Source organism: Erinaceus europaeus, chromosome 21, assembly GCF_950295315.1.
Source record: "Erinaceus europaeus chromosome 21, mEriEur2.1, whole genome shotgun sequence".
Taxonomy (NCBI): Eukaryota; Metazoa; Chordata; class Mammalia; order Eulipotyphla; family Erinaceidae; genus Erinaceus; species Erinaceus europaeus.
Window position 1 is genome coordinate 40,840,538 of NC_080182.1, and position 23,518 is coordinate 40,864,055.

Here is a 23,518-nt window from a genome sequence, read left to right on the forward strand (position 1 = left end):
ACACCTGCACACCTGCTTCACTGCCTGTGAAGCGACTCCCCTGCAGGTGGGGAGCCGGGGGGCTTGAACCAGGATCCTTATGCCTGTCCTTGCTCTTAGCACCACGTGTGCTTAACCCGCTGCTGTACCGCCCAACTCTCTCATCTGTATATTTTTGCCCATTTTTTGTTTTAAAATGTAATTTACTTATTATTGGATAGAGACAGAGAGAAATTGAGATGAGGGGAGGTAGAGGGGGAGAGAGACAGAGAGATATGTGCAGCTCTACCTCTCCACTAGTGAAACTTTCCCTCTGCAGGTGGGGACCAGGGGCTTGAACCCGGGTGCTTGTGCACAGTAGTGTGTGTGCTTATCCAAGTGTGCCACCACCTGGCCTCTGCCCATTTTTTGAAGAACTTTTAAAGCACTGCAGCAAAATGAATGATGACCAGAAGAAACTACTTATTTTCAAGTTTATAGTAATCTTGCTATCAGTTAAAAGTTTATAACCGGGAGTCGGGCAGTAGCACAGTGGGTTAAGCGCACGTGGTGCAAAGCGCAAGGACCTGCATAAGGATCCCGGTTGGAGCCCCCAGCTCCCCACTTGCAGGGGAGTCGCTTCACAGTTAGTGAAGCAGGTCTGCAAGTGTCTTTCTCTCCTCCTCTCTGTCTTCCCCTCCTCTCTCCATTTCTCTCTGTCCTATTTAACAATGACAACATCAATAGTAACTACAACAACAATAAAAAACAACAAAGGCAACAAAAAGGGAAAATAAATAAATCAATTTAAAAATTTAAAAAAATTATAACCTCTGTGGGGACAAAGGAACCCTCCTGCGCTGCTGCTGGTAATGTAAATTGGTCTAACCTCTGTGGAGAACAGTCTGGACAACTCTCAGAGGATAAAAGTGGACCTACCTTATGACCCTGCAATTCCTCTCCTGGGGATATATTCTCAGGAACCAAACACCCATCCAAAAAGATCTGTGTACACATATGTTCTTAGCAGCACAATTTGTAATAACCAAAACCTGGAAGCAACCCAGGTGTCTAACAACAGATGAGTGGCTGAGCAAGTTGTGGTCTATATACACAATGGAATACTACTCAGCTATTAAAAATGATGATTTCACCATTTTCAGCCCATCTTGGATGGAGCTTGAAGGAATCATGTTAAGTGAGATAAGTCAGAAAGAGAAGGATGAATATGGGATGATCTCACTCTCTGGCAGAAGTTGAAAAACAAGATCGTAAGGGAAAACATTAAGCAGAACTTGGACTGGAGTTGGTGTATTGCACCAAAATAAAAGACTTTGGAGTGTAGGGGAGTGTTCAGGTCCTGGAACATGATGGCAGAGGAGGAACTAGTCGGTAGGCTGTATTGTTATATAATACAACCATATAATTTCCATATAATTATATGGAAATGTTATACATGTACAAACTGTTGTATTTTACTGTTGACTGTAAACCATTAATCCCCCCGTAAAGAAAAAAAAAATTATAACCTCAAAAGTCAGATGTCATATCTGATTTAAAAGATAACTGCTCTTCATAGTTAATTTCTAAGGATTTTTCTGAGTTAATTGGTTTTGTGACTGAAACTGGCAGAGTAATTTTTGATAAGCCTTTCTAAGATTAGTTTTATGCTTCCTTTAGGGTATGTCTAGTTCTTTCAGCTAGGGACGTTAAGAAGCAAGAGAGAAAGCAAGCAAGACATTTGTCTTTCTCTAATATTTTTAAACTGAATATTAAATGTAACTGAAATGTAACTTAAAAAAATTAATTTCTTTTTTCAAAATCCTTATTTATTTATGGGCTATTGACAGCCAGAACTCTAGAGGGAAAAGAGTGACAGAGAGGGAGAGAAACAGAGACACCTGCAACAGTTCCTCACCACTCGCAAAACTTCCCCCCCTCCAGGTGGAAACTGGTAGGCTGAACGCGGGTCCTTGCACATTGTAACTTGTGCTCAACCAGATGCACCACCACACAGCCTCTCTAACTGAAAAGTATAAGGAACCAGACACTTCCCAAAGTCACATTAATTTTCAGTATTTTGTAAGTGTGGTTTAAGAGGGGAAGAACAGTGTGAGGAAAATACTTCATAGAAGTTTAGCTGTTTGAAATCCTGCATTGAGACTACATCTCAATAAAACCGTTCTTCAAGTTACAGTAGGTGGCTGAAAATCCCCAATGTAGAGAGGCTGGTGAGCCAGGCAGATGGGCCAGTACTAGAACCGAAATGGGGGACCTGCGGCTGATACAGAAGTCACCTGTTGCAAGTAGTCAAGGTACTTACTTGCATTGGATCGACCTTCCCGTGGTGCATCCTGTGAGTACCCATTCATTGGGGAAACTGACGATCCTTCCTAGCCGACTGAATCCACATGGATCCCAGTCACTTTCAAAGCCAGCAACAAGCAGCTCCTGCCAGCTTTCAACCTGACGCTGTTGACTGGCTACGGAAGAAGGGCAAATGATAGAAGAAGAAGAAGCATCACCTGAGCTAAACCGGTGACTGAGAGGGGACATAGCCCAAGTTTATTTGAATCAACTGCTCAGAAACCAAGGGAAGGGCAAGACTAGAGAGAATCAGACCAGCGCGTCTAGATTCGGCGCTTTCTTTCTCTTGCTCCCAGCTCTCTGGAAACGCTTGCTTCCCCTTCTCCCTCTTGTTCCCCCTGAATAAACCTCTGCTCTTATCACTGATAGAACTTATGTCCTGAAATTCTTTCCAGAGATGTAGTCAAGAACTCAACTGGCTTTTAGAGCTGCGTTTCCAATAGTGTTTTATTAAATTAATTGTTATAATGGGGCAAGGAATGTGGTTGGCCTTGGGATGATTCAAGTTGTGCAAAAAGAAAAAAAAAATCCCTGGTTTCAGGCAAAAACAAACTCTGCACTAGACTGTGAATGAGCCTGGGGGCATGTGTAGTGGCACAAAGGAAAGCATATTCTTTTCCCTCCCTGTGTTATATAATATTTGAGATGAATTATCTAGGTACACTGGAGGACTGTAGTGCTTTAGTGCTGGACCCACCTGTAAAATATTATGGAGATCAATGCTGGAATATGATTCATTGCTTATAAAATCATCACTGATAAGAAAGATGGCATATCCACGTTCATCGACTTGACTGTTTCCTAGTGATTCTTGTCACAATTCTTTGGTACTGTCTTTTGTTGCATCTATGACAAGCTTGTGCATGTGGTGGAATGTAGTTTGTAGTTACTTTGAGAAATTTTTTTAGTATTCTTTTCTACATTTGTTGCACTGTTGTTGGTAGAATGTAGGCAACATGGATCATCTCTACTTGTGTCCTGAGTACTTGGGCTCAACTGCAGTCTTCTCCACCCTCCACCTCTCTTTGCCTGAAGGGCCAGGTAGTCCTGCACTTTGTATTGATCTACTGGAAAATTTCAAGGATTTTCTGTACTTTATAATGCTGAATACTTACATTCAGAACTTTTACTAGGATAACTTAGTCTTATTAGAAAAAATAAATAAATAAGGATGCCAGGCAGCAGTGCACCAGGTTAAGCACACATAGCACAGTCTTAATGACCAGTGCAAGGATTCTGGTTTGAGCCCCTGGCCCCCACCTGCAGGGGGTCACTCCACAAGCCCTGAAGCAGGTCTGCAGGTTTCTCTCTCTCTCTCTTTCTTCCTCTCTCCTCTCAATTTCTCTCTATTCTATCCAAATATTCAAAAAAAAAAATGGCCACAAGAGCAGTGGATTCATAGTGCAGACATCAAGCCCCAGTGATAACCCTGGAGGCAAATTAAAACAAAACAAAACAAACAACAGGAAAAGGAATATGATGTCTCCATGAGTACTTAAGTTATTGTCTTGTCAGTTCTTCAGCCTTAGTGGCTCCTTTATTCTTTATTATCAAAATCTTAATGCTTAGAATGAGCAATGCCAGCTAAGTGGTCATCTATTCAGAACTATATGAAAGAGGAATATGCCATTTTCATTACTGTTTGTTACAGATAAGTTTTTATTTTTAATTTTTGTTCCTATTTGAGCAGAAACTGTTCTTCCACAAAGCCTGATATAGAGAAGTCTTTTGCATAAAATTAACTTTGGTTCAGATTATTTGTTGCAGCTTAATTTATGAATTATGTTCTTAGTCTCAGCTTGGATTGCTAGATCTAAAATTATAGGAAGTTCTAGTTAGTTCAGGTCATGCTTCTCTCATTCTTTGTTTCTGCTCCAGATCCTGACCCTAGAAGATATATTTTTTGAATTACTTGAATTCTCCCCTGTAATAGCCTCAAAAGCCTGTATTGCTTTTGTCGAGTCCCCATACAGCTGTCAGAATGATCTTCAAAAGCACACACACCATCCCTGTCCTTCATGTTAAAATAGTAGTGCTTTCCTTTTACACTTGGATTAAAGTAGAAATTCCTTACCATAGTCTAGGGTAGCAGGTCGTGAAATCTTCCTGTAAGAAGCCAAAAGAGCAAATTTTTAGGCTTTAAGATTCATACAGATATTACATGAGTCCTTATCCAATAATATAAAGTGCAATCTCTAAAAAAGGAATTTGGATCGGAAAGTAAAAAGTAGATGTATTACTATATGTTGATATGGTCTAAACAAAAAAATCTCAAAGATTCCAGAAAAAAAGTTATTATGAACAATAAGTGAATACGGCAAAGGTTTGGGAAGCAAAATCGATATACACAAGGGTGCTGTAGTTCTATCCACATAAACTACCTAGCAGAAGAGAAATCAGGAAAATGACACCATTTACAGTTGCCCCCAAAAGAAATAGAGTGGGGGAGACAGGTTATACAAAAGACTTTCAGACCTGAGGTTATGAAGAATCAGATTCAACCTCTTGTTCCAGGGAGACTTTTACTAGTAGTGCTCTGCTTAAAATAATGAATAAATAAAAAAATAAGATAAAATAAATAACTGTTTTGGAATGGTTTTAACCAAAGAAATGAAAGACCTGACATGAAAAACTATGAGACACTGTTGAAAGACTAGAAGACACAAAGAGATCAAAAAAGATTCCATGGTAATAGACTTTAGAAAAATTACAACATTAAATGACATAGGTAGAATTTAAGAAACAAAGGCAGAAAGTAAAAACACAAAGTAAAACTTGGACTGGGTATAGTAAATTGCATCAAAGCAAAGGACTCTTGGGGAAGGAGGAAATGGAATGGTTTAGAGGGCAGGGGATGCCACCTGGGTTCAGCTGCATGACCTAAGTTGGGAGGGAGAATGGTACCCAAGTGTCAACAGCTGTAAACAATTACCCCCACCTGTAAAATGTGAGAAAGAAAAGAAAAAACGGCTACGTTACTCAAAGCACTAATGCGGATTGAATCCAACCCACATAGAAATCTCAATAATATTTTTCACAAAAATTAAAGATCATTAAATTTACTTGGAGCTACAAAAGGCCCTGAAGAATAAAAATATTCCTGAAAAAAAAAAGTAGAATCCATGATTAGATGGTAGCCTTGCTAAAACAGGAAAGAGTTCTGGTTAGATGTGTTGGGCAATTGTTGGCCAGTCCTAGGATAGTGAAAAAATCCTTATTATTCACAAACCATCTCCTGGTATTTCCGTTTTACTTGCAATTTCTAGATATCCTGTCTGGCCTTTTTGTCCGATTCTAAAATATTGCAAGCTCTTTCTCAGCATTAACAAAAATAAAACAAAACCCAGGTTTTTTGCACCCTGTGGTTTTGTGCCCTTCCCTAATTTTTCCATGTGTCTCTTTTATCTTCATTATGTGACCTGTGAGATCTCACCGCCTCCGAGTCCTTTGTTGCTCTCTTCCTCGGCCCTTGTTCCTTTTACCATGTCATCCTCAATCACAGATGGATTATTTTTAAAATTAAAAAAGAATTTTTATTATCTTTTATTTATTGGATAGAGACAGTCAGAAATTGAGAGGGCAGGGGGAGGTAGAGAGTGAGAGATAGAGACACCTGCAGCCCTGCTTCACCCCTTGCAAGCTTTCCCCCTGCAGGTGGGGACCAGGGGCTTGAACCTGGGTCCTTGAGCACTGTTAACATGTGCGCTCAATCAGGTGTGCCACCACCTGGCCTCCAGATAGATTCTTTATTGTACTTATCATGCTCAGAAATAATTTTATTAATATAATTTCTGGTTTCTTTTTTTTTTTTTAATCCCACCAGAATGTGACAAAAATGAAATATAGAGACCTTGTCTGTCGTCTTAGTAACTGTGGATCTAGCGGAACTTGTTTCCCACTGAGACATATAATGGTTATGTACAAGAGTTCTGCCTGGGGCTCTCAGGTTCAATCCACAGCACCATAATAAGCCAGAGGTGATCAATGCTCAGGTCTCTCTCTGTATCTTTCTTTAAAAAAACAAACAAACAAATAGTTTAAAAAAGACATAATGCGTTTCCTTGTAAAACTGGAGTAGTTTATGACATAAAATTCTGGACAGTGTAGTTTTTGGTTTTGAGTATTCATCACGAATGTTAGATCCTAATAGCTTTTGCAGGTGTATGTCCTAAGTCTACATGTGTCATTCTTATACTTGAAGGTGTATTTTGAATTTGATTTTATACCAGTAGCCAGGCAGAGGTACACCTGACTATGTGCATTTGTTACCAAGTGCAAGAACTCAGGTTCAAGCCCCTGGTCCCCACCTTTAGGGAGGAAGCTTCATGAGTGGTATAGCAGTGCTGCAGGTCTCTCTCTCTCTCTCTCTCCCCCTCCTCTCTTAATTTCTGTCTATGAAATCAAATAAAATAAATCTAAAATATTAGAAAAGAATCTGGTATAAAATAGATTAAAGTAACCACAGCAAATTATCCCTTTAGAAGGCCACTATCATAATTATTTTATAGTCTGTTTACAACCAAATCAATATCAATTTTTTATATAATGCCATTTATAGGCACGATTATTTTGCTTGTCCCAAGATGTTATTGCTTTTAATCCACAGAATAAGTTGAGAAGAATTAAATCTTGACAATATTAAGTTTACTATCCACAAACATATAATAGATCTCCATGTTTTATGCCTTCATTGATATGTTTCATTAAAATTTTACAGTAAATCTTGTACGCATTTTGTCAGATTTACACCTAGAACATCCATGTTCTTTGGATGCATTACAAGTACTTTTTTTTTTACTTTTTATTTATAAAATGGAAATATTGACAAGACCATAGGATAAGAGAGGTACAGTTTCACACAGTTCCCACCACCAGAAATCCATATCCCATCCCCTCCCCTGATAGCTTTCCTATTCTTTGTCCCTCTGGGAGTATGAACCCAGGATAATTATGGGGTGCAGAAGGTGGAAGGTCTGGCTTCTGTAATTGCTTCCCCACTGAACATGGGTGTTGGCAGGTGGATCCATACTCCCAGCCTGTCTCTCTCTTTCCCTAGTGGGGCAGGGATCTGGGAAAGCCGAGCTCCACGACACATTGGTGGGGTTGACTGTCCAGGGAAGTCTGGTTGGCATCATGGTAGCATCTAGAACCTGGTGGCTAAAAAGAGTTAAGATATAAAGCAGAACAAATTGTTGATTAATTATGAACCTAAAGGCAAGAATATTGCAGATGAAGATTTGGGGATCTCCATTTAGGAAAAATATAGCTACTGTTTTTTTAAGTGTGAAGCATCTGCCCTTCCTTATTTTTCAAATATTTCTCTGTTATTCCAAAAAGTTATGCATACATGTATGTTTAAATGTTTAATATAATGTTCTCACACAGTGTTTCCAATAATTTATCCAGATATAGAGTTGTCACATAGCAATTTGGAGAATAGTATAGGTGGACAAGAACAATGTTGGTCTCCCCAGTATTTTTGAAACAAAAGATTCATGTTTAGTTTCAAGGAAAGGATATACAGTATACACAGACATATCTGTACATATGTTGACTGAAGCGTTGACAGTGATAATGAAAACTTGTGATAAAGCCAAATTATCTAAAATTCAGATTGGTTATATTATTGTATCTATATAAGATAATAAATACATTGACATGGTGATGCATATTTATATTATTCATGTAGAGAAGATAACTTTGTTCTATGAACATATTAAACCAAATACATGAGATTTATTTATTATGATCTTATTTTATTTTTCATGATCTTATCTTCATCAAAATAAAATACACATATGTGCTGAAGTATATTCTTATATGAAAGAATATCTAAGGACTGTTACTTGTTTAGCATATTAATAATGACAATTCTGAAAATGATATCACTAATGATTTTTATTTTTATGTTATTTTTGTTGCAAACATTTTAATTTTGCAAGTTTGACTAGCAAATATATTTATACTTTATGTAAAATATATAAATGGAAAAGTGAAATATTTTGTTATTTAAATAAACTTCTCTGATGCCTATAAGCACAACCAATTTCATTCTGTTTTAACTGGGAAGTTACAGTATTGCCCTGTGATTTGGGAAGGAATAAAAGGGGACTTATTTAGCTATTTTTATAAAACCAAGGATAAGAAGGGTACCATTCCCCTCAACATGCTTCACTTCAGACTGTGTCCAGAGACTTCAGGTGTGGAATGACAACCCTTCAGCTTCATTACTCTGGGTGAGACCTTTCCTTTCATAGTATTCTCTAATTCCATTCCAGGCAGCTCACTTCCTAAACAAAGTCCCAAAACCTAGATATAGACCAGGTCCCATGAGATAGAGCATATGTTCACATGTATCCATAAACTAGGGCAAAATATATACCTGAAAGCAAAAGTACACAATAGTCTGCAGTGAGTACCTCCCAACACTTCATCTGTACTATTCCAGCCTTTAGGTCCATAATTGTTTAACAATTTGTTTGGCCTTGTTTATTAATGCTGTTTCCAGCCACTAGGTTCCAGATGCAAGCATGATGCCGACCAGACTTCCCTGGAAAGAGAGAGGCAGACTGGGAGTATGGATCAACCAGTCAACACCCATGTTCAGCAGGGAAGCAATTACAGAGGCCAGATCTTCCACCTTCTGCAATCCACAATATGGATTTTGGGATAGTCCAAAGTCCTCTGGGAATAAAGATATTTTTTATTCCCAGAGGGATAAAGAATGGGAAAAGCTGTCAGGGGAAGGGATGGAATACGGAGATATGTTGGTGGGAATTGTGTGGAGTTGTACCTCTCCTATCTTACAGTTTTGTTAATGTCTCCTTTTTTAAATAAATAAATTTTTTAAAAAGCAAAAAAAAAAAAAAAAAAAGAAGGGTACCATTCCCACCACCAGCATTCCAAATCCCATCCCTTTCATTGGAAAGTTCCCTGTTACTTATTCCTCTGGGAGTATGGACCAAATGAACTTTCTACTTTTATATTATGTCGTCTCTGGACTTAGGAGTAGTAGTATATAGCTTTGACTTATTTATTTATTTATATCATGTTTATTAACAACCACAAAAGTAAATTACAGGATGCAGGCTTTTTTTGTTTTGTTTTTGTTTTTGTTTTCAACACAATTCTTCTTTGAGCCTAACTATAATACCTTTTCTTTTTTTTAAATTTTTTATTTATAAAAAGGAACCATAGGATAAGAGGGGTACAACTCCACACAATTCCCACCACCAGAACTCCATATCCCATCCCTTCCCCTGATAGCTTTCCTATTCTTTATCCCTCTGGGAGCATGGACCCAGGGTCACTGTGGGATGCAGAAGGTGGAAGGTCTGGTTTCTGTAACTGCTTCCCTGCTGAATATGGGTGTTGGCAGGTGGATCCATACTCCCAGCCTGTCTCTCTCTTTCCCTAGTGGGGCGGGGATCTAGGGAAGCAGGGCTCCAGGAAACATTGGTGAGGTCGTCTGTCCAGGGAGGTCTGGTCGGCATCATGGTAGCATCTGGAACCTGGTGACTGAAAAGATAACATACAAAGCCAAACAAATTGTTCACCAATCATGTACCTAAGGGCTGGAATAGTGCAGATGAAGAGTTGGGGAGCTCTTCCTTTTTGTAGATAGCTAGTATGCATGTTTTAGTTATATTCCAAAGGGCATTCTGGGTATACTATTTTTTTTCTTTTTTTTTTTCCCCGGAGCCTGAAATCTGATATACAGGTGGATCCAAGTTATTGTCTGTGGAGATGTTGTCGAGGTTGGAAAAAGGAGCAGAAAGCTGGATCAGGGAAGAGAGTAGCTCCCTCATATGGGGAAGGGTATACATACTGACTGTAAATCCCATTGATTTGATGTGATCTGGGGCCCATATTCAGCTTAGGAGCCTGTGTGACCTCTGCATCCCTGTAGATCTGAGCTCACATTCTGTGGTCATGAGTAGGAACGTTCCAAGCTGCCCCAATATCAGGACCCATCTTCCTCAGGTGTAGCATAGAGCATGTTGTTCAGCCTCCCTTCAGAAGATGGAACATTCTCTACCGTTGTTGATCCAAGCTAAGGGCAAGGTCCTATGGGGGCCCACAAACTATTTTGTTCTTCCTGATAGAGATGACCTGTAACAATGGAGAGAGGGATATATTGAGGTCTAGGCCCATCCTGTCTGTTTTGGAATCTCAGGACTCCCCGACTAGGGAGGGCCCTAGCTGATGGGGTGGCCTGATAGTGACTACAGAGTCATAGTTAAAGTGTGCCAGTCTCTTGCTCTTATTCAGCTTTTGCAGTCCTTACTTTGATAATGTTAGCTTTGGAGTGAGTGAGAGAACTGTAATAGGAAGTAGGTGAGGAGGGTATCTAAGTCTAAGTGGACTCTATTTCATTATGAACTTGATACTGACTCACTACAGAGTATTGTGTATTTTTGCTTTCAGGTATATATTTTGCCCTAATTTATGGATACATGTGAACATATGCTCTGTCTTATGGGACCTGGTCTATATGTAGGCTTTGGGACTTTGATGGGAAGTGAACTTCCTGGAGTGGAATTAGAGAATCCTATGAAAGGAAAGGTCTCACCTGAGTAATGAGGCTGAAGGGTTGACATTCCATGCCTGATGTCTCTGGACACAGTCTGAAGTGAAGCAGGCTGAGGTTGTACATGTTGTGTTGATTATGTTGGGATCCGTGATTGCAATATCATTTGGTATGAATTGAGTGAAGCTTTCAGGAAAGTGAGCCCTACCCTAGAGGTTCCAGGACTGGGCAAAATATAAGCTCTATAGAGGAAGCAGGAGGTTCCTCCTGTCTTAGGGTTTAAGAAGACATTGGATAGTTATTGCTTTAATCACATTATTTGGCAATTGGGTTAACTTTGAAATATCCCTTTGTTAGGATTTGCTGTATCATGCACAACATCACCGTATTTATGTCCTTTGACATTATTTATATATAGCATAGCTGTGTCACCGGTTGCTTCTGTTCTCCCTGGTCTGAGCTTTTGAGAGAGTCAACATATCAAAGACTCAGCCTATAGTCTGTGATTTAAAAAGTTTGAGACATTCAATCAATTTTTCCCCTCTCATATTAATTAAATAGTGATTTATATGACTATAAATTGATAGAAGTGAACACAAACACCATTTCCACCACCAAAAGTCTGTGTCCCATCCCATCCCAACCCCACCCCGCCCCATGAAGCTGAACATCCACCCTCACCCTCAACCCAGGATTTCTTTGGTGCTCTACTACAAATTTAGTCATATCCTCCTTTGAATTTCCCTTTCTGTTATTCTACGACTGGGACCATCCCATACTCCTATAATACCTTTTCAATACAGCAGATGGAATCATGTCTTGGGAGAAGAATCACCCTCTGATTTATGCACACATCATTTTTGTTGTCACTCAAATGCTGAAATATCTATTGCTCTATTCCAGGCATTATTAATCTTTATCTATAAAACACCATTTCTTGGAATTCTCTGCTATATCACATATAAATGGGTTGGATGTGTTATATCCCAGGAAGCATTCACAACAAGGTTAGAAACCTTGAAGGGGATGGAGAAGAGAGTTCGTCAGCAAGGAAATAAAGAAGAGAGGCAAGAGTTCATGGTGACCCCCTATAGGTCTATCTGTTACATAAAGTCCTTTATATATATATTTTACTTCCACGGATTTGTGGTGCATTGTTCAACATTCTTCATGTGCATTTCTTTAAATACAGTATTTTGACGTGTCAATTTCTTTTTCTTTTTTTTTCTTGAAAATTGAATTTTTGGCTCAGTCACTATAGTGAAGAATTCAGATGTCTGTTATTTATTCGGATTTTAAACACTTTGATTATGAAGTATATTTGAATTCATTGATTTTTTTTTTTAAAGGTAAATATAAGTAGCATGAGCAACTGAAAATCAGCTTTCTTTTTAAGTTGAAAGACTAGCTTTGTTGAAGAAAAAAAGGATCAGGGGAGGGAAAGAACATGAAAATGTTTGAGGTCGGGAAAAAGGAGGCCTGGCAAAGCACAGTATCGTTTAGAATATGTTTTCTGGGAGAGACCAACAATGGGCTTAACTTAAGAAGGAGAATTATTCTCCTCAGAGCCGTCACTGGGTGGCTGTTAATTAAATGATACCGCATCTTCTTATCTTTAAACCTTCATAGCTCTACAGCTAAGTAAGTGCTGAACTTGCTTTTTCAAAAGATAAGGTTTTCCTTTGCCAGCTACCTATAACTTCTGATGAAAACTAAAAGCTTCAACTACTTTAAAGTTCTCTTTTTATTCACTTGCCAGCTAAATAAAAGTTACTATATTTTTCTGACTGAAATTAGTGAAGCAGTTATAGAAAAGATGCGGCTTTAATCTCTTGATTCTTTTTTTCCCTGAATTTAAAGGAGCAAGATATTAATCGTATTTTTTTAAATATTTTATTTTATTTATTTATTTATTCCCTTTTGTTGCCCTTGTTGTTTTATTGTTGTAGTTATTATTGTTGTTGTCGTCGTTGTTGGATAGGACAGAGAGAAATGGAGAGAGGAGGGGAAGACAGAGAGGAGGAGAGAAAGACAGACACCTGCAGACCTGCTTCACCGCCTGTGAAGTGACTCCCCTGCAGGTGGGGAGCCGGGTTCGAACCAGGATCCTTATGCCGGTCCTTGTGCTTTGCGCCACCTGCGCTTAGCCTGCTGTGCTACAGCCTGACTCCCAATCGTTGTATTTTTGTTCTGCAAAAAATTTCTAAGTTAGATACTGTTGATATCTACATATTATTAACTTTTTTAAAAAAACACTTATTTATTTGTTAGAGAGAGAAAGAGTAAGAGTAGAGCATCACTCTGCTGCATGCTTTAGTCATAAAACAGAGGCCCTCAGGCCCTCAGGCCTACGTGCTTCTGAGTCCTGAGCGATTCTTCTGTGCCACCCTTTGGGTCACTACACATTCTTATTACATTTGTTTCTCTTTTCTTCTATTTTTTTTTTTAATTAATTTTACTTCTTCTAGGATGAATATTGGATGATCCCACTCATAGGTGGACTGTAAGATGCAGGGACAGTCAGGGAAAAATGCAAGCTGAAATTTGGACTGTGTGGGGTGTATTGAACTAAAGTAAAGGATTAGAGGGAAAGGGGAGGGAAAGAGATGGGATGGATGAGCACAAGATGGCAGAAAAGGCCTTTGGCTGGGACAGAGCATGCCTTGCAGATAGACATGTGTCATGGGAAGGTGCGAGAAATGTACCTATGTGTCAGGAGATGTACTGGAAATCATTACCCACTTTTTAAGAGTTTTGCCTCCAGTGTTATCGCTGGGGCTCGGTGCCTGCATCATGAATCCACTGCTCCTGGAGGCCATTTTTTTCCATTTTGTTGCCCTTGTTGTTATTACTATTGTTGCTTTTGGTGTTGTTGTTGGATAGGATAGAGAGAAATGGAGAGAGAAGACAGAGAGGGGGAGAGAAAGACAGACTCCTGCAGACCTGCTTCACCGCCTGTGAAGTGACTTCCCTGCAGGCGGGGAGCCAGGGGCTGGAACCAGGATGCTTACTCTGGTCCCTGCACTTCATGCCATGTGCACTTAACCCTCTGCCCCACCCCCTCCACTTCTTTCTTATTTCCTCTTGTGGTCCTTCCTGCCTCCCTCCCTCCCTCCCTCCTTTCTTTCTTTCTTTCTTTCTCTCTCTCTTTCTTTTCTTTCTTTCTTTCTTTCTTTCTTTTTTTTCTTTTTTTCTTTCTTTCCTTCCCTCCAGGGTTATCATTGGGGGGATGCATTGGATCGACCTTCTCGTGGGGCATCCCGTGAGTACCCATTCATTGGGGAAACTGACGATCCTTCCTAGCCGACTGAATCCACATGGATCCCAGTCACTTTCAAAGCCAGAAACAAGCAGCTCCTGACAGCTTTCAGCCTGACCTCTTGACTGGCTACGGAAGAAGGGCAAACGCTAGAAGAAGAATTGGGGCTCGGCGTGGGCACCAAGAGTCCACTGCTCCTGGTAGCCATTTTTATTGGATAGGACAGAGAGAAATTAAGAGAGGTGAGGGAGACAGAGAGGTGAAGAGAAAGATAGATACCTGCAGACCTGCTTCACTGCTTGTGTAGCATCTTCCCCACCCCCGGTAGTGGGGAACAGGGGTGGGGCATGGGGGGGGGCTTCAACCAGGATCTTTACACCGGTAGTTGAGCTTAGTAGTATATTAACCGAGTGCACTACTGCCTGGCCCCTCTATTTTCTTTTCTGTACTAGAGACAAGCATAAAATATCGTACTTTACAATATCTCTTTGTAATTCACACATAGACAAGCCTTGGGAATCCTGCTGTTCGCCAAGGCTCGGCCAGCGAAGCTATTGGTTTCCTCTGTGTACGTGCAAAGTTCTGGCCTGGGAATTTGTCCACAGGCAAAGATGACATACATTTATTTATTTATTTATTTATTTATTTATAAATATTTACTTACTTATTTCCTTTTGTTGCTCTTGTTTTATTGTTGTAGTTATTATTGTTGTTGTTATTGATGTTGTTATTGGATAGGACAGAGAGAAATGGAGAGAGGAGGGGACGACAGAGAGGAGGAGAGAAAGACAGACACCTGCAGACCTGCTTCACCGCCTGTGAAGCGACTGCCCTGCAGGTGGGGAGCCGGGGGCTCGAACCGGGATCCTTATGCTGGTCCTAGAAAAGCTTGCTTGCACATTCAGAATAAAGAATATCAAACCTATATTTTTAGGTCTTTCCTGCATTCCTTACTTGGGACTGTTTCTAGGATGATGGAGTCAGCTCAGTTCTGCATAAGAGAATAATTTAGCTGCTGATTTGGGTGTTCTGTTAGTTTATTTATTGATTGATTTGTTATTTTGAGAGGCAAAAAGTATTTTACTCTGAGGACTTGTTTTTCAAATAATATGCTTTTGTGTCTTCTTTTGTTTCTGCAATCTGACTTATAGTTTCCTTGAAGCTGTGTGTCCCAAATAGTATGGGGGCCACCTGTGTCACATTAAGCCAGCCTGAAAGAGGAAAAAGTGTTTCTTTTTATAGGGGATCCACTATGTGTAGCAGCAATATGCAGTTTACTTGAAGAATGAGTGTAGGAAAAATGGAGCCACCCATTGTAGGAGTAATTGCATATTCCAGGGTCGATCAGAGTGAGAGAAATGAGGTCGGCAGAGATCTGGTAGGCTGGTGCCAACTAAGAGAATGGGAGCGTCTCTTCTGAGGGGTGATATCTGTCACTGGAAATGACCTAGCCACATTCATAATCACTGTCACAGGGTACAAATTGACGTCTCTCTGAGAGATCAGCCATGTTATGTAATAGTCCGTTACTGTGCTGTTAAAATACGTTTGTTGAGACCAATGAGGCATAAGGAATTGTAAGCAAGTGGAAATGTGTAAAGCTCTGAGGAGAAAATGTGCAGTAACAGCCAGCTATTCAGCCAAGGAAAAGAGATGATATGTGAAGCTGAACGTAAGTCCTTTCATGGCAGCAGCTTACATAGTAGGGAAACATACTTAGATAGCAGTGTGCCGAAGTGACCAAGTTTTTATATTAGCTCTACTCTTCAGCCAAAGTCCATGTTGTAAAGATTTGAGGAAGAAAGGACTACAAAAGCTGAAAGATGGCAAGAGACTGGCTCACTTTACTGATGACCCTTTTGGCCACTACCAGGCCCGGACATCATCCGGGGCCCTAGTCAGGGTTTCCTTGGATTCCTACATAAGGATGATGGGCCTAGACTTCTAGTAGAGCCCTCTCTTCACCATCACTGGTCATCTCCATCAGGAACAGCATCATAAGCCCTCATAAGGGCCTCTCCAGGACCTTGCCCTCACTTTAAAACAGCATAGTAGCACTGCCCCACTCTCCAAAGGCATCCGGTTCTGCCACTGGAGGAAGACGGGTTCTGAAGCGAGTGCAGCCCAGAATATCCTCAGCTGTGACCCTGGACTGTGAGCTCAGACTGACAGGGACTCAGGTCACACAGGCTCCTGTGCTGAATAGGAACAGACATGGGCCCTGGGTCAGATGGATGTGGTAAAGCTCATTGTTTTCATATGCTTCATTCAAGTTTGGGAGCTACCATCTGCCCTAATCCAGCTTTCTAGCCCTAGTCTCAATTCTGACTACATTTTCCCAGACAACATTTTTATTTCATCTGCATGTCAGCTATCAAGCTCAAACAAAAAATTACTAAAGTGATGGCCTCTCAGGTTCATACTTAAAACAGACTCTCACTTCCTAAGATCCCTGCTCTCAACTGCTCTATGCCTACTTTCTGGTTCCTCTTTATTGTTACCTCTTATTGTTTTGTCTTGCTTTGTATTTGCCGCCTTTCAGCCACCAAGTTGCAGATGCTACTATGATTCTATCCTGACTTCTCTGGGCAGACAACCTCATCAATGAGTCCTGGAACCTCTCCAGAGTCCTACTTTACTAGAGAAAGATAGAAATAGGCTGGGGTATGCATTGACCTGCTAATATTCATGTCTAGTAGAAAAGCAATTATCGAAGCCATAATGCCAACCTTCTGTACCCCCCAAAGAATACTGGTCCATACCCCCAGAGGGGGAGCAAAATTATGGGATGATGAACTCTAATTTCACCAGACCCCCAAGACCCAGAGAGAGAAGAGGGAAAAAGGAAGGACATTCAGAAGTAGCAATAGGTATAGGTGTGACTTAGGAAGAAAAGGCAGGACCATAGAGAAAATGAGCAAATATATGAAAATGTAGATAATTATAGAAATAATAATCAACCCATATCTGTGACCTTGGGGGAACTACTGCAGTTTCCAATGCAGGGAATGGGGACACAGAACTCTGGGGGTGGGAAAGGTGTGGAATTATACCCCTATATCTCATAATTTTGCAAGTCAATATTAAGCCATTACTAAAAAAAGAAAGTTCTGGCAAAAATTTAGATTGAAGGTGACCAACTTATCTGTCTATTAGTGGAGAACTACAGTGTCTTAACTTAAAAATAATATTGATCTTTCTTCATCAGGGACTGTACTCATAAGGTTCTGAATAATAACAAGTGAGAGGATAAGCCAAAGAGATTGGAAGGGTTCATAATACATAATTCATAAAGGCAGCTAAGAGGAAGTTCCTATTGGCAAAAGTATTGGTCACGATGGCATTATAAGGAGAGAGAGAGGGAGAGAGAGAGAGACCGAGACCCTTCTGGGACAAGCTTAACAGGGAACACTTACAACATGATTTACAGATGTGGGCAAAATTATAGAAATTTGCAGAATGATAGAAGATACCTGTGATTTCCAGAGTGAAGAGGCTATTGTTTTTGGTTAAGCACAGACTTTGCCAAGATGTTTAAAGAAAGTTTGATAGAACATCTTTGTGCACCAGGCTCAGGACCTGGAATTTTTCCTTCTCTCTTTTTTAATACGTGATAGTAATGTTTTTGCCATCACAGAGGCTTCACCATTCAGGTCAACTTTTATTTAGATAAAAAAGACAAATAGAATCTTGCAGATCTGGATGTAGAGATGCAATGTGAGGGCAACCATGAAGAGGAAGGAGATGGAGAGGACATGCTTTCAGTAACTAAGAGACCCAGAAAGCTCTCTGCCGCATCTGCTGTGGCTGCACCCAGCTGGGGTCTCCTACAGGGCACCGACCCCAGGGACACGTGGTGGTGTCCCCACTCAGGGCAACTTGACACAGGGGTTTCTACACTTACCAAGCTTTCCCACCGCCTGGCCACATGGGTGAGATCCTTTCCTGAAATTCTTTCTCCTGGATTCTCTCTTAAGCCACATGAGCACTTAGCTTTTGTCAAGCATTCTTTCAGATGAGTTAAGTGATTGAAGGGAAAATAATATAACCAATGTTTCCACCCTATAAAAACCAAAAACATGTTGGAAAAAAAAAAGACAGATACAAGTATAGAAAGACAGAGTAATATAACACAGCTCTGACGTTTCCCTCAGTGTCGTTGGTGTGAGGTCAAACTGGGCTGTGCCCATGACAAATCAGGCACAATATCCAAGTGAGCTAATTTGCTGGCCCCCTGTTTATTGTGATTCTTTAAATTACACATATTGCTTGTCTCTGATTCTTTTAAGGTATTTTGAATCAAATACATGCTTCTCAAAGGTTTTTCTTATGTAAGGCTGAAGGGAAGCCAGCTAAAGCTTATGGGGCCTCTTCCAATGTTCCTGCAAGTATTGAAATATGAGATGATAGGGAAGGTTGGAGAAAGAAATAGCTATGGAATAATAAGAAGAATGACTACATGGAAGTTTTAAGTATTTTCGTTATCTTTTTTGTTGGATAGAGACAGTCAGTAATTGAGAAGGAATGGGGAGATAGAGAAGAAGAGAGACGCAACATAGCTTCACCACTCTCAATGCTTTCCCTCTGCAGGTGGGGACTGGGGCCTTGAACCTGGGTCCTTGTGCATTGTAATATGTGCATTCAACCAGGTGTGTTACCAGCTAGGCCCTTATATATATATATATATATATATATATATTAGTGCTTTGTAAAGGAGTTGAAAAGTGCCCAAGAAGATGTTTGTAAGCTATATTAAGTGAACCCAAACACATTTTCCATTTTTTAATTACTTTATTTTACTATTATTATTTTAATAAATTTTATTTATAAAAAGGAAATAGTACAACAACAATAAAAAACAAGGGCAACAAAAGGGAAAATAAATTTTTAAAAAAAGGAAACATTGACAAAACTCCATACAATTCCCACCACCAGAACTCCGTATCCCATCCCCTTCCCTGACAGCTTTCCCATTCTCTATCCCTCTGGGAGCATGGACCCAGGGTCATTGTGGGATGCAGAAGGTGGAAGGTCTGGCTTCTGTAATTGCTTCCCTGCTGAACATGGGCGTTGGCAGGTGGATCCACACTCCCAGCCTGCCTCTCTCTTTCCCTAGTGGAGTGGGGCTCTGGGGAGGCAGGGCTCCAGGACACATTGGTGGGGTTCTTTGCCCAGGGAACCTATATTCCATTTTAATCGAGGCTTTTAGAATAATCAAATTCATAGAGACTAAAACGTGTGTACTAGAGGTGGAGAGAGGGGGGATGGAGAATTAATGTTTATCGTGTACAGTGTTTGAGTTTAGGATAATAACAAAGTTATGACAATGAATAATGCTAATTGTTGTACAGAAATATAAATTCAGCTCATACCATAAGAGTGCACTTAATATATTTGAAATAGAAAATATGTGTACATTACCACAATAAAATATAACCTGGCATAGAAGAGTTCCACGTGGTTCTGGCACAGTGTTTAGAAGATTGATGCTTTATGGGAGAAATCATGAAGAGTCACCAGCTTTTGAAACACGAATGTGACTTCTTTCAGTCCCACTAAGTTTGTGGAAAGAGTCTATCCCACCAGAGATATCGCGGGATCTTTCTAGATGCTCAGTAGCCATAGTGGGTTTAGGATAATGGTGTGTTTATAATGGAAAACTGCTAATTCAGGTGAGCTTCTAGCTAACTGTGTTTCCCCTCTAGAAAAAGTATTATCTGTATACAAAATTTAAAGACTTGATACGTTAAGATGCCACATTACGGGCCTACCAAGTAAGAAGAGGGTAGTTTAAAGGCAGCTTCAATAGTAGGTGGAGGGTCAGAAAGATATCTCCTCGCTGCATGTGCGCAACCCAGGCTCCAGTGTCAGAACCTTGAGAGGCCCTACTGCAGCTGAGGAAGCGTCAGAGAGATGTCCTACTCTTCATGTTTCTCTTTCAGAATGAGGAGGGAAAAAAGGTCCAGAGTGGCAAAATCATATGTTCCCTTGTTCTATAAAAGAAAAAACAAAGAGTGAAAAAGAAAAGTAAGAGCCTGAACTCTTCACGAGGTTGAAATATGGGAGGAATAAATCCAAGAAACAATGTTGGGACAAGGACCAGGGTATATGCAGGAACCCATTTTCTTAGAATGTTTCTATTTCAATATATCTTGTATAGATGGTATGTATCAACTGGTTCTCAACGCAGGTATCTTTTTAAAAAAATTTTTTTTAAATATTTATTTTATTTATTCCCTTTTGTTGCCCTTGTTGTTTTATTGTTGTAGTTATTATTGTTATTGTCGTTGTTGGATAGGACAGAGAGAAATGGAGAGAGGAGGGGAAGAGAGAGAGGGGGAGAGAAAGATAGACACCTGCAGACCTGCTTCACCGCCTGTGAAGCGACTCCCCTGCAGGTGGGGAGCCGGGGTTCAAACCGGGATCCTTATGCCGGTCCTTGTGCTTTGTGCCACCTGCGCTTAACCCGCTGCGCATCCCGACTGTGCTTAACCCGACTCCCCGCAGGCATCTTTAGAAAGAAATCTTGGGGGCTCCACTGTGCTGCACCTTGTTGAGTACACAGACTGCAATGTGTGAGAACCTGGGTTCAAGCCCCCACTTCTCAACTGCAGAGAGGGAACTTCACGAGTAGTGAGGTAATATTCACGAGTAGTGAGGTAATATTCACGAGTAGTGAAGTAATATTCACAAGTAGTGAAGTAATATTACTGCCCCAGTAGTACAGTAATATTCCTGTCTTCCACATTCTCACCAATATTCACTGTTCCTGTCCTCTTTTTTTTTTTAAATTTTTTATTAGGGGATTAACTTTTTATACTTGACAGTAAATACAATAGTTTGTACATGCATAACATCTCCCAGTTTTCTACATAACAATATCACCCCCACTAGGTCCTCCGCCATCATTCTCTAGGACCTGAACCCTCCCTGCCACCTACCCAGAGTCTTTTACTTTAGTGCAATATACCAGCTCTATTTCAAGTTCTACTTAGTGTTTTCTGATTTGTTTTCAACTTCTGCCTGAGAGTGAGATCATCACATATTCATCCTTCTGTTTCTGAATTATTTCACTTAACATGAATTTTTCAAGGTCCATCCAAGATGGGCTGAAAAAGGCAAAATCACCATTTTTAATAGCTGAGTAGTATTCCATTGTGTATATAGACCACAACTTGCTCAGCCACTCATCTGCTTTTGGATACCTGGGTTACTTCCAGCTCTTGGCTATTACAAATTGTGCTGCTATGAACATAGGTATACACAAATCTTTTTGGATGGGTGTGTTTGGTTCCTTAGTATATATCCCCAGGAGAGGAATTGCAGGATCAGAGGGTAGGTCCATTTCTAGCTTTCTGAGAGTTCTCCAGACTGTTCTCCACAGAAGTTGGACCAATTTACATTCCCGCCAGCAATGCAGGAGGGTTCCTTTGACCCCACAACCTCTCCAGCCTTTGCTGCTGTTACCTTTTCTGATGTATGACATTCTCACAGGAGTGAAGTGGTAGCTCATTGTTGTCTTTATTTTCATTTCTCTGACAATCAATGACTTGGAGCATTTTGGATCTCTTCTGTGGTGAATATTCTATCCATGTCCTCTGCCCATTTTTGGATGGGGTCATTTGTTTTCTTGTTGTTGAGTTTGGCAAGCTCTTTTTATATTTTGGTTATTAAAGTCTTGTCTGATGTTCAGGCCCTCAATCCCTACCTACAGGGGGAATGCTTCACAAATAGTGAAGCAGTGCTGCTGGTGTCTCTCTGTCTCCTTCTGTATACCCCCCCAATTTCTGGATGTCTCTATGCAATAAATAAAGATAATGAAAATTTTAGTTAAAAAGATAAAAGATAGACTAAAAAGTAAAGAAACTTCACTATGGAAGATACAGATGAATAGACACATGAGAAAGTGCTCAAAGTCACTGATTATCGGAGAAATGTAAGTAAAATGGAAAGCCCACACATATGGACATCTAATCTTTGATAAAGGTGCCCAGACTGTAAATGGGGAAAAGGAAGTCTTTTCAACAAATTGTATTGGAAAAGTTGGGTTGAAATGTGCAGAAAAATGAAATTGAACCACTATATTTCACCAAACACAAAAGTAAATTCCAAGTGGATAAAGGACTTGGATGTTAGACCAGAAACTATCAGATACTTAGAGGAAAATATTGGCAGAACTCTTTTCCATCTAAATTTTAAAGACATCTTCAATCAAACAGATCCAATTACAGTGAAGACTAAGGCAAGAATAAACCAATAGGACTACATCAAATTAAAAAACCAGACTTCCCTGGTCAGACAACCTCACCAATGTGTCCTGGAGCTCTGCTTCCCCAGAGCCCTGCCCCACTAAGGAAAGAAAGTGACAGGCTGGGAGTATGGATCCACCTGTCAACACACTTGTTCAGTGGGGAAGCAATTACAGAAGCCAGACTTTTTACCTTCTGTATCCCATATGTCCCTTGGTCCATGCTCCCAGAGGTGCTGGGCTAGCGTCATGGGCAGGAGACCAGGAACTTGTTGCCATGTGGTAATTCAATTCTTTATTGATGTGAGAGCCCCAGAGTTGGGTGTGAGCACAGTGGGTTAGGCCACCTGGCGCCAAACTGCAATGGCTGCCTCCCGCTCTGCACGCCAGCCCTTCTCCAGGTCAGGACTTGGGAGAGAAAAGAGAGTGAAACCTGGAACAGAAGTGGGCTTTATGGGATAAAATTGGAAGTGGCAAGTCTGGAATGGAGATGGCTAGGAAAGGGGGTGGAGAAAAGAAAAAGGCATGCTGGAACTTCCTTAGCTACTGTTGCTATAGTTGGTGGGAATAATGTACCCTGCAGGCAGGGCGGCTCTCGAGGTCGAAAGAAGATAGATCAGGCAAAACAATGATTATGTAAATAGGCCATAGTGTCAGCAATGGAGGATGGAGCAGGGGGCTGCCTGACACAGAGGGATAAAGAATAGGAAAGCTATCAGGGGAGGGGATGGGATATGAAGTTCTGGTGGTGGGAATTGTGTGGAGTTGTACCCCCCCTTATCCTATGGTTTTTGTTAGTGTTTCCTTTTTATAAGCAAAAAGTAAAGAAAAAGAAAAGAAAAGTGAAGAAAAGAAAAGAGAAGAGAAGAAACTGTACTGGGAAGGCCAGGAAAGAGTGTCATGAAAAGTGAGTCTTCGGATTTGCGAATGGCGAGACCAATAGAGGACACAGGTGGATGGCAGAGCGCAAGGCCATGTCTCTTGTAGTAGGAGAATCCCAGTGAAGCTCTCACAGAGTCCTCACAATTTGGCGGATACTTTTCCAGGCTCAGGATTTTAATCTCTGATTCAGAGAGATAATAAACAGGACTCATTCAGGAAACAGAAAGTAATTCAAGTTAGCTGGAGCCAAAATTTTGAAGGACTAACCTCAGCC